The sequence below is a fragment of the Bombus pascuorum genome, chromosome 16 (assembly GCF_905332965.1).
Source record: "Bombus pascuorum chromosome 16, iyBomPasc1.1, whole genome shotgun sequence".
Lineage (NCBI taxonomy): Eukaryota > Metazoa > Arthropoda > Insecta > Hymenoptera > Apidae > Bombus > Bombus pascuorum.
The window spans coordinates 6,230,626-6,247,489 of NC_083503.1; the positions used below are offsets into that span (position 1 = coordinate 6,230,626).

The 16,864-nt window shown below is 32.0% G+C and overlaps 1 pseudogene; it reads right to left on the reverse strand.

Annotated features, from left to right (window-relative positions):
* Window positions 1-511: 511 nt before the first annotated feature.
* LOC132915191 (uncharacterized) lies at window positions 512-8,918 on the reverse strand (annotated as a pseudogene).
* Window positions 8,919-16,864: the final 7,946 nt, after the last annotated feature.

The following is a 16,864-nucleotide window of genomic DNA, read 5'->3' on the forward strand; positions in this document are numbered from 1 at the left end:
ATACCATTTGTTTCGTTCCTGGAACATGTTCTACCACTGAGGTAATTTTTAAATCCCTCTTTTATAAATATAAATAATGGAAAATATTCCTCTTAACTGGAAATTTTTCCGTAAATGAAACCTGTTAACGTAGCGCTTGAAAATAATAGCATTTATTCTTTTAATTACCAATTCTCGGTTTCTGCAGTTACCATTTCATTTTTATATTGAATTTCTATATTGAAAACATTGATACGTATATTAAATCCCAAATTGAAAACGATATTGATACAATATTTAGCTATTAACCGGTGTATACGGCAGTACACAATGTAGAATATACTAAATTTCATTTTTGGAAGAAATAAAAATTATTCTATAACTTTGAATAAAATTTATATTTAATGCACTAAAATATTGTTTTAAACGAAATAGTTTACTTTCGTAATTTTAAATATACACTGTCCGATTTTATGATAATATTTTCACCTAATATTAATATTCGGATATTAATCCATCGTAACCAAGTCGTCCATAGTTCATTTACGCGACTAAAGCGCAAATGTCGTCGCTATATTCAAAATGCCGCTGATTGGAAAATTAACGGTGTACACGGCAACCGATCAATATGCGTCCTGTACAAACCACTTTCAGATGGATGCAAACGAAATCAGAGTTAAACCTATACTGAAACGGTTCGGTGCAATCAAAACGCATAAACGCTTGTAATTTTAGTAGCTCATCGAAGTGATATAATTTACGGGAGACGTCATTTCGACGTATTTCGAATTTCATGCGGAAAATTACACGAGCCATTTACATTTCTCTCCCATTAACTTTCATCCATTTAGCAATATAAATGTATATCGAAATTCATTTTTTGCAAAGCTTTCCAGTTTCCAAGCTTTCTGTGTAGTATACCTATATCTATACGCGTCTATTTGACGCATTCGAAATGTGCGTAAACCTAGTGTTAAAGTTGTTATATTTTAAAATCAAACAAACGATCATCTCCAATCAATTTCCTTAATCCAACAGTTCTCGGGGAAATAAAGAATATCTAAGTTTTTCAAGTTGGAACTAGATGAACAATCGGAGACAGATACGGCAATCCAATTTACACGTTTTGCATCGTTTTGATAAATAGTTACACGAGATATTTCCTCCACAGTGTCACCCGAGGAATATTATCTCGACCATTTATTAAATATTTCAGCCATAGAAACGAAAGAGTTAAGTAAATACCTGAGCTGCTGTAATTAAAAACTGTAACTGAAAAAGAAAATCGTACAATCTGTGTAACCTAACCCCTCCCTATCTCATAGGTACTATATCTTAAAGGAAAAGCTTATTGCTTATTGCTAAAATTTACTCGAAGATGTAATTTAATTTAACAGGAATAAAAAAGTGAAACACAGCGCACAGATTAGTTGATGACACTTTTGTCACGACATTACGACTGTTCAAAATTCTACAGATATTATCAATATATACATAAACAAGTATACACATATACGTAAATATTTCTGTTTTTTATAAAGATAAGGCTCATAACCGCCAGAAATAAAATTTGAATCAAAAATATTATCCAAATAACATTTTCTAAAGTAAATATCTACAACAAATATTGCAAGAATTATCCGGTTCTAAAATTGTTTGTTCGCTGATATTTCAAGTAGCGCACGCTTTAAATTCTTCCTCCATTTCAGCAGATCTCGAATTTAATTTATTACGAATACAGAGCTTTATCGAAGTTTTGCTTCCTGACCTAAATGATATAATCAACCATAAGGAAACCTTAAAGGAATTTAATAAAACAAAGTCGTAAGAAAAATTAAACAAGTTACCTATTATTGGCATATACATGATACTTGATACTTAAAACAATTCATGGTAATTATTTAGAAAGCTGCCGCCGTCTTGAATTTTTATGCTTTTTTAATATATTGTCGGGCTCATGATTCTAAACAACTTTTTCCTGCACGTATAACCGCTGCTCGGTCTTAATATCCGAGACATTTGCAAAAATCTGTCGATATTACAGTGAATTGTACCTATTGCACGATTATGCGCCCGAGACAACGTATGCTGATTGTCGACCGCTGTGAAGTCTAATCCAATAAAATAACAGCTAACCCAAACCTAATTCTCATCTTTTGTTTATAGTTTATATGTATAGGTTAGAATTAGGTATCATTTTATCAGGCCATTTTATCACCAATGAGATATAAGACTTTACCAAATGTCCTTCAGGGCAAATTGTAAAAACCAAAATAAAATAAAATAAAATAAAAAAAAAAGAAAAAAAAAGGAAAATATCTTGAAAACTACAAGAGTCCGGCAGTAAAAAGTTGTTAAAAATGTTGATTCCTACAACATATGAAAAAATTATGGAAATCCAAAACAGCAGCGTTCTAAATAATTACACAATTTTCTATATAAATTCTACTTTTCTTAATTACATTCCCAAAAATATCAATTTGCATAAAAATCCAGAATCTAGTAATAAATAATTTCTTGCTTAAGTATTCTTGTGATCTGTACAAAATATATGTATACTTGTACTAGGTATCTTGTAATTTTTATATATTTTTTCAGATTCGCTTCAAACTTCACCAATATAAAAATAATAGTCGAATCTCATAACAGTTTTAACGGAATTTCAAAATGTTTCGTACAACACGCATAATATGTAATATCAAAAAATATGTGCATGACTGTTCAAATGTTTTCGTGCGTCTGTGCATAAATAAGCAAAAAAAGAAAAAGCGAGAGAAGGAAAACTAACGAGGATTAACTTCGCCATCTCGATCTAATCCCATAATAATGTAGGGTCGACCAATGAGAAATGGGCTTATCCTATAATCACGAAGCCGACCCATGAAATATTGAGCGATAAGATATGTTGGATAGACATCCTATGGTGAAACGTTAGTATTCCTTTCACTAGAGTGGTTCTCAAAGATTAAAAGATGATTGTAGCCAGGTCTGATAGTCGGAGAACGGTTTTTACAAGGTCGAAACCCTCGTCCTCTGGTAATACACTTTTACTGTGACGCAATCCACCTGCTACGTACATTTATCGAGGGAACGCGAAATGCGAGCGACAGTATAAAGTACGAGAAGCAGACTTACCGTCCAGGTGTCGATGCTTTTGTTTGAGGACGATCTTTCCCAGATAGCAGACGTTACTCCTCGCAAAAGATATACCAATTTCGTTCATAGTCCTCATGTTCGTTCGGTAAACACTGACAACAAAAAGGAAAATTTCATGTTAAATAGAAAGAATATAGTATTACGAACATTAATACGAACGTGACTTTTTCGACGCTTTTAGAATTTCGAGATCACACATCAGACTATATTGGCATTTCTATGCATTGTATGATTTTGTTGGGAAAATCAGCAACATACAACATTTTTCTGTATATTCTGTAAATCTAAGAGACTCTTTTTGTTAAAATGTTCTTCCATTGAAAAAGATTTTTATTTTATAGAATTTAGAAAAGTTTATGTAATTTCAGAAAACGAATAAAAATAAGTTTACATAAATCAATAATTTGAATATTGTTTACTTCCTCTTTTTACATAGAATTAATAGTAAAACTATTGTTAATATTCTCCTGTGTGAATTTTTTTCAATTTAAATTGTCCTTTACATAGAATATTTTTTTGCATTTATGCAACAGTTAAAAAAGATTATGAACTTAAAGACACCTTGTAAAAACTTCAAATTAATTTTCAAACTAAAGGTTTAATATATCTCCATTTACGATTTGAAATTTAAGATAATACCACAACTATCTTTGTTAAAAGCACCACATGAAGCCTTTTATAGAAAGAAACTGAAACTAACAGTTCAACATAAGATCATAATTTATCAACTATTTCCTCTGATTTAATTTGCTTAATTTTCGACATTGAAATAGATGCTTTTCTTTTACTGTTATATAAGTTCTTAAAATATGCAAACGAAAAGTCTTGTAAATATTTCAAAATTTCACGTAATGCAATATACTTTCATTCGAAAATTTCGTTTTCTTAACTTAGAAGTTAAAAACTGTATTTTTTGTCTTATGTCGTAGTTCTAAGTACTTAAGCTCGAGCCCTAGTTTATCGTACTTTAAAATGGCAGATCCCAAGAGCATAGCACAATGAAAAATAGTCTTAAAGTTATATGCTCCTGAGAATCATGTAATTTCAACACGTTCCTTATATTGAATAATAGCTATTAATGGTAATAACTATTGCTAATTGTAATTAGTCCGTTTGTAGCATGTAACCAATTGCATATATATGTAGAAGATGAAAGGACACCGGGCCTTCCCCTTGGAATTCTTTGGAAAATTTCCCAACACTATCTTTATAAATTAAACCGATCATCATAAATCTGTAGTCATCAGAAATCTTTATAAATTAAACTGATCTTTATAAATCTTTAGTCCTTATAAATCTTTGTGAATTAAACCGATTATAATCGTCCGAGATTTGCGATAATGAGCTTGGGCTCGAGGCGACCACTAGTCGCCGAACGTAGCCGCGGTCACGGGATGAACGTTTTACCTAACAAGGGTATAGAATTGCATAGATCTCCTTAAAAAGAAACAGTTGTACCGACACCCAACAGTAAACATTCCAACCGTCTTTGCCCCGTGGCTCGCCACACACAGACCCAATTATTCCCGCAACATGATTGCCAGATGTCGATGCATCATTCACAGTATATGTTTAGCTAGCCTGAGGACCCGCTATAAATTTTAGGATTTAATTGACTAAGGTCCTTCAAATTGACAAACAGTCTTTATCCTAACAGTCCGGAAAATACGGCAGATCTGCTTTCCTCACGAACGACGTTTCCCGCTAGCAACTTTCTTTCAATGGCGGCTAGCATCTTTCTCTAACCACCAACATAGAAATTTCTGTTTTAATTAACAGATTATTTGCGACCAACTCTTATATAGAATTTTAAGTAAATACATAGAAATTAACCAATTAACGGCAACGTCCATTTCCCTCACTTTCTGAACGAGGGTTGTCCTCGACGAATCCGATCATCTCGTGACCTGAGACACACCCCATCATAATTTTTCTCTGTAGCATCACTGTGATGGAGAGGAACATTCTCGTGCGATCTCATCAGCGAGTAAAACAACGTCCTTACGATCAGTGGATATTTCACGTTTTTAGCAAACAGTCCGACTTAGACTTTGGAAGAAAGTATATTCGTTATCCCGTTAACCGCGGATTCGTTATTGAACCTAAGATCATTGTTGATAGTATCTCGAATATCTAATTATCACGGTTACTTGTTAAATTCTGTGATAATCATATTTGTACTGGTAGATATCTTCTCTATTGCCTAATAACAATGTCTAGTCCAAATGAAGATTGCTTACAGGCAGCTAATCATAATGTTAACCAGACGCATATATATCTGCTTTCTAAACAAGAAAAATATATCTGTGTGAGGTACATTTATTTAGAGTATAATCATAACTCATGCTATATAAATATTTAATGTATTAATGTAATGTAATGACATTACATATCCCTACAATTATTTTATTAGAAGAATAAAATTTTATTCTTCTAATAAAATGTTTTTTAGGTTTAATTATTTTTTGTTTCTTATGTTACAAATATTTCAATTTATATTTTGTAGACTTACCATCTTTTCCAGTTGGCAACCAAATTCCTTGATTTATAATGAACGATGGATTTTAAGCCTGTATTATTGCCGAGAACTAGTATTTTTTCGGGTTGACTTCCATTTGCTATGGACGACTCCATTTTTTTATAAGCATTGATTGCTACAATGTCTTGTTGAAATTCGATGTGAACGAGAAATAGTCTGTAAATGAATTTAAACACATAATTAATATATAAAATACAATTGTGCGAGGTATCATAAATTTAATTACAAAATATATAACTCCTTCACCTGTGATATGACCTAGTTGTAAGATCATTTGTAGTTAATTTTATGCAACCACTACCTCTGAAAGAGAACTCGCTGCAAAATTCGAAGCTATTTACATATAGCATTGGCATTTTATTTTCAATATTTACAACATTTTTTAATACTCGAACAACATTCTTCCTCGTTTCATAAACATAATGTATCGGTTCTTCTGAACACTCATTTCGATCGTTTTTACTTTTCGGTTCTGGAAGTTGAGGCGATGATGTAAATTTCATGTGCGGTATAGGTACTGAAATTTGTGGATTTTGCAGGGATAAATTGTAAAATGGTTTGTGTTTAAATCTTTTTCCATCCCTTTCATATAGTGCCTGCATAAACTATGTGCATCTCAGTTATAATATATTCATGTGATAAATTCAGTTTTTTTTTTTTTTTTTTTTTTTTTTTTTTTTTTTTTTATATGGTTTATTTTGGTTTTTACAATTTGTCATGAAGGACATTTGGTAAAGTGTTATATCTCATTGGTAATAAAAAAAATAAAATAAAAATAAATATAGCATGTGGGTGGCTACCCTCAGCAGGGTGCCAACTTCGTGTTTTCTAAGTTATATCTTTTATGATAAATTCAGTTTGTTAAAAATAATGTGTTTGTCAAAATTTGACATACCTGACCACAGCGATAATACATTCTACCACTGCCACGGCAAAATGATGTTTTGAATACTTCTTCGTCGTAGATAGGTACATGAACATATAAATAAGGAAACAACTGAGCCCAAAATAGATCTTCTACTTCTTGGAATGTCTTAGATCCGAAAAATTCGTGAGTCCAACCCGGACCAAAAAACGCAACAGAAAGTCCTTCGTGTCGTATTTTTTGTAAAGGCTGTAGATTATAATGGTTTAATGAAATATTAAACGATATTATATTATATGCTACAATAAAATAAGTAATATTGTAATTACATATGATGAATTAAATCCACCACCGCCAGGACAACCTCTACCCCAAACATCAACTCCTACATATATATCATGAATATCTCGACTGTGAGTTTTTGCTAGTGCCAAACTGTTTTTCAATTTTGATTTCGTCCAGTTATAATTCAAGTAAATGGCATCGCAGTTTAAAAAGAAATCTCTGAAATATTGTACTTAGAACATTAAATAAAATTTACAAACAGAAACAATTGTAAAAGTATAAGAGTGTAATAAGCTTACATGTTTTTACTGTTAAGCTCATTTTGCCAATTTAATTTTCCTTCATTGGTTACGCTATCGTACCATATAATTTCAGAATTTCTAATTGCTTCATGAATATTTTCTGTTAGATAGTTTACAAAATAAATTAAATTATTAACTTGCTCACTTTTAATGGTATTTTCAATATTTAATAACCAGCCATCAAACTTATAAAATTTTGCAACAAGTATTAGTGCATCTGCAAATCTTCTTACTTCTTCCTGAGATTCAAGTATAACATCCCAGATACCTTCTCTTTCCGTAATTACAGTACCAAGAACTTTTACACCATGATTATGTGCTGCATTAATCCATCCAAAAGGGGGCACAGTTACGAAATGATGACTAAAATACACAAAAGTGTCAATAACACTTCAGTGATAAAATAGGTAAGAATCATAAGATTCTGATCGATATATAAATCTGAAAAATCACGGGTATATTATGTATAATATATGAATTGATAAATATAGCGATTTCTATTACCTGTCTTCTAGGCAGCCACCTTTCATATCATGACAAAGCAACGTTTTAGGATGTACTTCTCTATCCAATTTTTCTAACTGCGTTCTTTCTGCGCTTATTTCTAAACCACTGTACACATAATCAGTTGAATCTCGTAGTTATTCAATTTCCGGTCATGGTTTCAAATTACCCACGTTATCGAATAATTCTTTTAAGTTTTCGAAAGGTTGTGACTCTGTAACTTCTGTCCTCATCTCTCTGAATTATACTGTCCCACAGATCACTTTCAAATAGTTTTTAATTCATTAACTCAAACAAAGGTTTCTCTTCTTATTTTGGTTCACCGGAAACTTGTATATACATGCGAAGCAGATAGTGTTCCCATCTAACAGAACTGGCATATCAAATTACGTCTCATGATATAATACCATTATCTACCAACTGCTAATGGGCAAAAAGATGTTCATTTCTCTATCTGAAACAAAGTATACAAAATAAAATTATGAATTTATAATGCTCCTACATCAATGTTTATATGATTGTTTCGACTTTGAAAGTAATATTCTTATTTACGCAAGTATATATTCTTTAATATTTTGCAAAAATTATATCGAAACAAACAATTTGGAATAAACATAACTAAGTAAATACTTTAACTTTTTTTTATATTTAATTAAATATTTTATTTGATTTGAGTAGAATTTAACACCTAACCTTTACGTTTAAAATATTACTCTTTCTCATTCTCTCTTTCAATGTTATTTCTTCTGCTTCCGTTTTATGATATTTATGACATTTCTTAGTTCAGACATAAGTAACTTTTTCGTAATTTATAAAAAATGACACTCTTTTTAATTATCCTACACTATTAATCCATTACATGTAATTTAACTTTGTAATTTAACTTTTAGCAACTTAAGATATGTGCATGTACAGAGTAATTTTCTTCCTAAGAATAATCATTTGATATTACGATAATTCCAAAAACTTAAATTAATTTGCAAATAACGTAATGCACAGCCATACACAAGCCATACAAGTTATACTTATGTCCTTTAAGTCACCAGAAATAAATTTTAAATTTTATATTATATATTAATATATATTATAGGGAGAAGCACTATACAAAATAATAATGTTAAAGACATACATGCAATTTATTAGTATAGATACTTACTATATGCAAAGCGTTCTCTTCAAAGATAATATGTCGGCTACCAAACGATCGACGGCAACCGAACGCATTTCTGGTACTGATAATAATAGTATAGTTACAAGACAGTTGTGTATCTATGTCCAACTATAAAATTTGAAAATCTATGCTTGGTCTCGCGGCATGTCGCATGTCTCATGAGACATAAAATGTATCGTCTACGATCTACTATGTGAATATATTAATAAACTTAACAAATTTGTTATTATTTTCTCTAGGTAATTTTTCTCCCTCAAGATTCCGAGGAAAGTACTGAACTGTTGACTCGTTACCAGTGTTGACAAAATTTCATCATTTATCACCTTTCCCACTTCGTAGACAGGTTTTTCAAACTAAGAGCCACATATGGTACATTTGTATTGTACGTGCGAGAGTGAAGGAACGTATAGCACAACCACACACAAGTCTGTATCCCCTCCATAGTATGTATGCTAGCGTTGTATGATGGCTTTGGACTCCGTTGAGAAAAAAGAGAGAAGCGCAGTGTGAAAATCTTATGCCCTAGATCTCTGGCGAGTATCACACGTGTAGAGCAATTACGTGAATATTAGAATAAAGTTCCTTATAATACCTCTCCAAGTCCTCTCCATATTTTAATAGCCGTAAATTGGCGCAGCAGCGCCAAAATTTGAAAGAATAAGGAAACACATATGTACGTATCTTTCTTTTGTGAGACAGAAGAGCTTTATTTTTCTGGTCTTCCAACGTTGCCGTCTGAAGCGTGCTTTCCATTTGCGACTAGCCACGCGATTATAAAATCCATTGCCGAATATGGCACAATTTTTATTCGTACTACCGCGATTAAGGATCGCGCGCGACTCTAAAGTTGCGACTTACCTCGGCAAGTCAGTCGCCTGCAACTACAAAGTATACGGAACATGTACGTGCTATTATATCCATCGTCAGAAGAATCGCGCGGGACCGAACGTCATTTTGCTGCTAGAAGTGTGGGCACTCCTCACTAAGGACGTCTTAATATATTAATAATAATATATTAACTTAAAGCACTATATAATATTATGTAGTTATAAATTATAATATTATATACTATTACAGTATATACTGTTATAATTTATAATACCGTCAATATAAATAATTAATATTATAGTGATAAAAAATGACAAAAACCTAAAATTCAATTATTTTATTTATATTATTCAGCTTTTCCAAAGGTTTTTCGTTCAGTACTAATGGTTTCTCGACATAAAAGTTTACTATCCTTTTATGAGAAATGCGGATTGATTAACAGATTGATTAACGTGTTAAGAAATGGATGGTTCTATTAAAAAGAATATAGCTGATCTTCATTCGGTGTCGCGCGTGATACTAGCCAGAAATGAAAAGAAGCTGAAAGACGTCCTTATTCCTTATCATTCTACATGCGTCGTGCAGCATCATCAAGTCGAGTTATCGTCACACGTGCGTGTTTCCTAAGAATCAATAAGAAGAATATCGGGATCCTTATCGCGAACCGAAACTATAACATACAGCCAAATTTACACCTTTTCACTTTGGATAATCTGTAAGTAATATACGTTTTACAACGGTTTGTAATATTTCTCAATTATACAATTTGAATTGCATTTGCTCCTAAGATGCTCAGCTGGTCTCTGACTCGATACAAAACGAGAGGAACGACCCTCCTACGAATATTCTGTTTGAAATAAACTGGTATGTATTCTGATTGTATAATATAATCGAATATAATCTGATTGTATTAGAAACAAATTCCTAATAGAAACGTTTTTGTATCATATGACTCGGAACGATTCAGATTAGATCATATTACTATATAATCTGTATAATCTAATCTACAAGACAAGCAACTTTATAACTTTATAAACGTCATATCGATTAAATAAAAAAAAACGGGATTGTTTCTTACATTTCCTCTGTATCTTAAAAATTATTTATCATACGTGAAAAAGTGTCAATAGAAGATTGTTGTTAATTCGTGCATTCGCGGGGATACGTGTCTCGGTTAGGCGCGTCAACGGGACTCGTTAGGATATAGGAATCGACACAGCGAGCAAGGCGATCCCCTGATTTCTGTTAGGATAATAGGAGTGGTTGTGGTAAAATAACTGTCGTCTACAGTCATCTAATATAAGGAATTTATTGCCGTTTACAACACGTGGAACGTATACAGATAAGATTGGATTTCGTCGGACCTTACACTGTTTAACCCGAGAGTTGATGTTGTTAGCGCGTTGACTGTCGATACCGTGTTAGAATAGTAGACTTGACTACCCGATGAGTGTTGTAGCACTGACTTGATTCTCCGATGTGTAGAATAAACGTGATTTGACTCTACGTGGCGTCGTAGAGCAATGTTTGACCGAATGAGCGTAATGACTTGACTCTTCCGCGTTGTTGAAGAGTAGTGTACTTGACTGTCTGCGGAGTATAAGAACAGAGACTGACCCATCTCGTACTATTTAGAAGGAAAGCTCGGTGTGGGTGTACCCTTGCTGAACTAAGGACGCGGATTCGTTGTTCACACTTTTCGGTAGAATAATGAGGGTAACGATCCGCGATGCCCATTGGTTATAGCCGAAGTTAATAAACAAATCCGCGGAGAGAGGCTCCTGCAGATATGACTCATGGGTGTTCTTGGTCTTGGGAAAAATCAGCTGTTTAGCAGGGCACACCTGCTTTCCCCGTAATTAGCAAGAGTGTGAAATAAACCTAATGACTGTTCAAATGACCATCCATAAACTGAAAATATTTGTATGAATCGAAGTTAAGCTGAAAAGATTCGGTTTATGCTGGTTCCTTGGGTTTCTTGCAGGTCAGTGTAACGAGGGGTAGGCCTTGGCGGCCAGACCGAAAGGGACGTCGCACGGATCGTCTCGCGCGACGTAACAATTGTAGATAATAAAATTATCTATAAAATGAGACTCGTTACGTAACGATAAGCTCAATTTTTATGCTATACATTAGTAAATGGTGCAAAGACTTTTTTCTTAAATCGTTTATGACGTTAGTTAAAATTGTCATACAATATTGAGGTTTTATGGTATCAGTCATATCAAAATAGGATACCAAATTTCAAATCGATTCGTTTGTTAGTTTTTGTAAAATTAATTAATTAATTTACGAAACGGGAAATTTTTAATTTGTAAGAAAATTATGTGAGTTTACCTTAGTTTATGCTCCGATCTTCTACGCTATGTAGAAGACTTACTCCTCTATTACTAACATTCAACAGATATAAGTATAGTTCAGTGATTCTTTCAGTCTATTAATGAATGTAACTATAATGAATGTAATCATAACATTGCGTACAAATTTTTCTGGAAACAGAATAAAATTAGTATTAACGTCGAATGTGTTATAAGATACTAAGAGGAATTTATACGACAAACAATTAATTTAATATATTTTTACAATTAATTAATTTATTTATATAGGTTATGTTGTTTTCAAACGTGCAACAAAAAGTGAATCAACTTCAAAACAATAGTTAAAATGTACTTTATACTGAAATAAGACACATTTGTATTAACGATATGCTGATGTTACATTTGTCACATAAAAAATATATTATTTATACTTTATAAATGTTAAAAAGTTGATTAATTTGAATATATATAATTTTGAAATTAAATGGAACCGCCTTTATTACAAACCGAAATAGTTCAGTTGGGAGAGCGTTAGACTGAAGATCTACAGTAGCGGACAAAAGTTTAAGACGAAATGGAAGAAATAAATAATTGATTTACTTTCCATAAAAAATATAAATACGGTGTTCTACTTTTGGTATTAACTAATTGTACATTTGTTTGTACACTTAGAAAAAAAATTTCATTTTGATATTTTGCTCAATAGCTAAGTTATAAAAAAGGAACGAAATCTGTATAATATTTCGTCGGTCAAAAGTTTAAGACTATACAAAAAATATTAATTTTTGGTTAAAAAATATACACAATTTTTGTTTAAATTCAATATTTTGTTCAATATCCGTTATTTCTTATCCCTTCGGTACATCTTCTTGGCATAGAATCTATTAATTTTTTATATTAATCTACCGTAATATTATTCCAGGCTGTTTCAATCGTAGAGTAAAGTTCATTTAAATTTTTCGGTTTATAACCTTGTACTGTCTTTTTTATGATGCTTCACAAATTCTCGATTGGGTTAATGTCTGGTGATTGCGACGGCCACGGCAGCACGGTGATATTTTCTTCTTGAAAAAACTGTTTCACAACCCGAGCCGTGTGCTTCGGATCATTATCATTTTGAAAAATAAAATCATCACTCATATTGTTGCGTGCAAAAGGTAACATTGTGTTCTTGAGTATGTCCTTGTATTGAAAACGGTCCATAATTCCATTGATACGACATATCGGACCAGGGCCGCTTCGAGAAAAACACGCCCACACCATAACGTTGCCACCACCATGTTTAAGAGTTTTTAAAACGCACTGTGTTTTCAAACTTTCGCCAATTCGACGTCTAACGTACCGTATCCCGTCAGAACAGACGCGATTGAATTTCGATTCGTCAGAAAACAATACCTTTTGCCAATCTTCACTTGTCCAATGCTTATGAGCTTTAGCAAATGCAAGTCGTCTTTTTCGATTCCTAGAACTCAGCAGTGGTTTCTTTTGGGGTTTTCGTCCTCTTAAGTTAAAGTCTTCTAATCTTCTCCTAACAGTTCTAGCACTAATTTGTGTATCGTTTTCATAGTTTATCTCCGCAGCAATATTATTTGCACTACGAAAACGATCCTTTTCGCTCAATCGATGAATCCGGCGATCCATTTTCGGTGTTGTTTTCCGTGGTCTTCCGTTTTTCGGTTGATCGCAATACATGCCTGTCTTTAAACATTTATACCAAGCTTGTTTACAAGCTGTTTCTGACCTGTTCACTATATTTGCTATTTCGGTGAAGGTTTTACTTTGCTTTCGCAGCCTTACGATTTGTTCCCTTTCGTTTTCAAGTAAATTCTTTGATTTACCCATAGTCTGTTCCTACCTAAATGAATTTTAAGCAATAAAAGGTACACTAAACAATGATTTTGACATTCCAGAATCAAAATGTTCAAAAACTGTACTCGTACTCACGTTTTACACAGATCGTCTTAAACTAATGTCCACTGTTTCCAAGTGCTAGGCGGTAACTAACTGTTGTAACTCCTACATTGTTTGTATTTAACAACTGACTGTCTGAGGTTACGAAGGTCAAACATACAGCTACGTTATTCCAAAGAGACAAACCGAATAGAAGAACAATATGCGTATAAGATGTTTGTAATCCGGTTTACAAATCATCGTCTTAAACTTTTGTCCGCTACTGTAGATGTCCCCGGTTCGACCCCGGGTTTCGGCAGTTTTCCTTTTCTTTCATCTATTTTTTTTGTAAATATTTACGTCTTATGTTCAAGTACATGCTATTCAACTAAGAGATATATTTTGTATGTCTTTGGACGAATCATTTTCACATATTTCCGACGATTAACAAAAATTGTTAATATTATTGATAAAAATTATTTAATTTTCGGTCTGATACACGTTTGAGTATTAAAAATATCCAAAAAATTATTTTTTAAATAAAAAGTCAAGGCGACCTTGAGTTTTTAAATGGCATTTTGGACTCCACAGAGTAGCGTCAAGACGAATTCAACGTCCTACAATACTATGACTTTTAGATGACCTTCAGATTTACAAATCCGATTTACAAATACGATATGGAAAATTATCCCATTTCTATTAAAACATATATTAGATATAAGACTAATACTGCCAAATGAATAAGTTTTTAAACTTATCCAACGATTATAATAATATTGTCTTGTACTACATCATTACACGTTAGAATGAACTAATACTGTTAACTTAAACTTGTTAAACTTAAATTTCTGAGTTCAAGATCATCTCAAAATGATCTCAGAATCATAATCAATCATGACGATCTCAACTTTTTATCGGAAAAAAATTTGTAATTTACAAACATGTAGTTGATCGAAAATTATCTAACTTTTGTGCAAAACATTCCTTCCAGAAATTGTAGGAAATGCCGCTCAGAAATACTTGAGTATCAGAAATATTTGAAAATTGGCGGTTAAACTTACAGGATATACCCTGTATATATTATTTGAAACATACGTTTGAGATTGAAATAATACTGCAGTAAGTAATACTAAATGAATATACATATATAAATAATAATAAAATTATTGAAAGAACTAAAAACATTTATTATATATATTTTATTATGTATTTACATATATATTAAGATCTATGTATTTTTGAATGAAATAAGTATGTATAGTAATAATTACATTAGAGATCCTGTTTACCATTTAATAAATAAGATTTCAATAACTTTCTAGCTATTTTAGGTAGTATAACAATTTTTCAGAAGATTATATGCATTCATCTATTACAGATTATCTATGCTAGCATGAACATGAAAACTTATAGCTTTTTGCAAAATATTTAATATTTGATTACATATTTTTTTTGTTTTTTTTTTGTTTTTATGTGATTAGTTTTTTATTTTATTTTGGTTATTTTACAATTTGTCCTTGTGGACATTTGGTAAAGTGTTATATCCCGTTGGTGAAGAAAAAAAAAATAAAATAAAATAAAAAATAAATATAGCATGTGGGTGGCTACCCCCAGCGGGGTGCCAGCTTCGTTTTTTCTAAGTTATATCTTTTATGTTTTGATTACATATGTAGATAAAAATATAAGCAACAATTTTTCAATAGTATCGGTAACAGGAAAAAAATGAAACTATAAACTTAGTATCGTAAAAACATCGTATCTATAATAATATTAATTAATATATATTAATTAATATAATTAAATTAATCATTGGTAGAAATTGGTATCAACAAAAATCTATTATATTTACATTTATTGTTTCTAGCCAATATACTAATAATATAACTTTTATATAATATAACTATAATAATTTATTATAATATAACTTTTGGAATATTTAGAATTGGATTTTATTCCAGTTGTTAGTGAGTAATATCCATTTTCCATGTCGTTATTTCGTATAATGTTCTTTTTTAAGTATTTATGACAGTGAAAAGATTTTTCTATGATAGTATTTACGTTAATACGTGATCATGTTTATGGTTGAAATAATAACGTCCTTTGAAACCGATGGGCTACATATCTGGCTAATGCGTCTGACAGCGACGAATACTCTCATGCGAGTAAACACTAAACGACCCGGTTTTCGGACGAAAAACAATACAGATTGGAATTACTTTGCGTACATAATACATGAAAAAACTGAATCATGGTTGAACGAGAATTTTCAGATAATATATTATCGTTTTCGAATCGGTAAAAAAATTGATGGAAAGCCAATTTGTCTTTTAAACTTATATCGGTATATACACTTACATATGTGGAACGCATAATAATAATATTTTTTAGTGAGTGTTACTGGTGTGCACTTTTCACTCAGGAATGAATCCGGCTCGAAGGACCAAATGTTACAACCGTTCGTGGAGAGACGCCGTCGCGAGGGAAACGCGTCCGACGGGAGGCGTAAATTCTCGCTACGATTCGGTTAATCGATGCCGCGAAATAGTCGTTCCCCTTGTTTCGGTTAACATAACAGGGGTGGTTTGATGAATGAAACCTGTTAACACTGTGTTAACAGGTTGATATATCGTCTATATTCAACAATCACTTATACAATAATATAAGCGTCACAAAGTATTTGGCGATACGTACAATTAATGTGTTACAGAGAAATTCTACCCGACTTTACGATGTCTCTCGATGAATTCGTTGGATTAAGCGACTTTATTCGTCAGTATGCAGCTCTCGATGTATGCGGTTATACCTTAGAAACTGATTGATTTACGGGTAGAGTGGTTGTTCTACTTGTTGATTGCTTGGACGATCAGAACGAACTAATAATAATATTGTGGCATTTTTTAAAGATATGTTTATGATTTTTAAAGCTACTTTCTATTAAATTCTAACGTAATGATAGAATAATGAAGTTGATATTGGTAATTGTTTTCATTCCTTTTTTCCTTTATTATTTTGATACCCTTTCTTGTA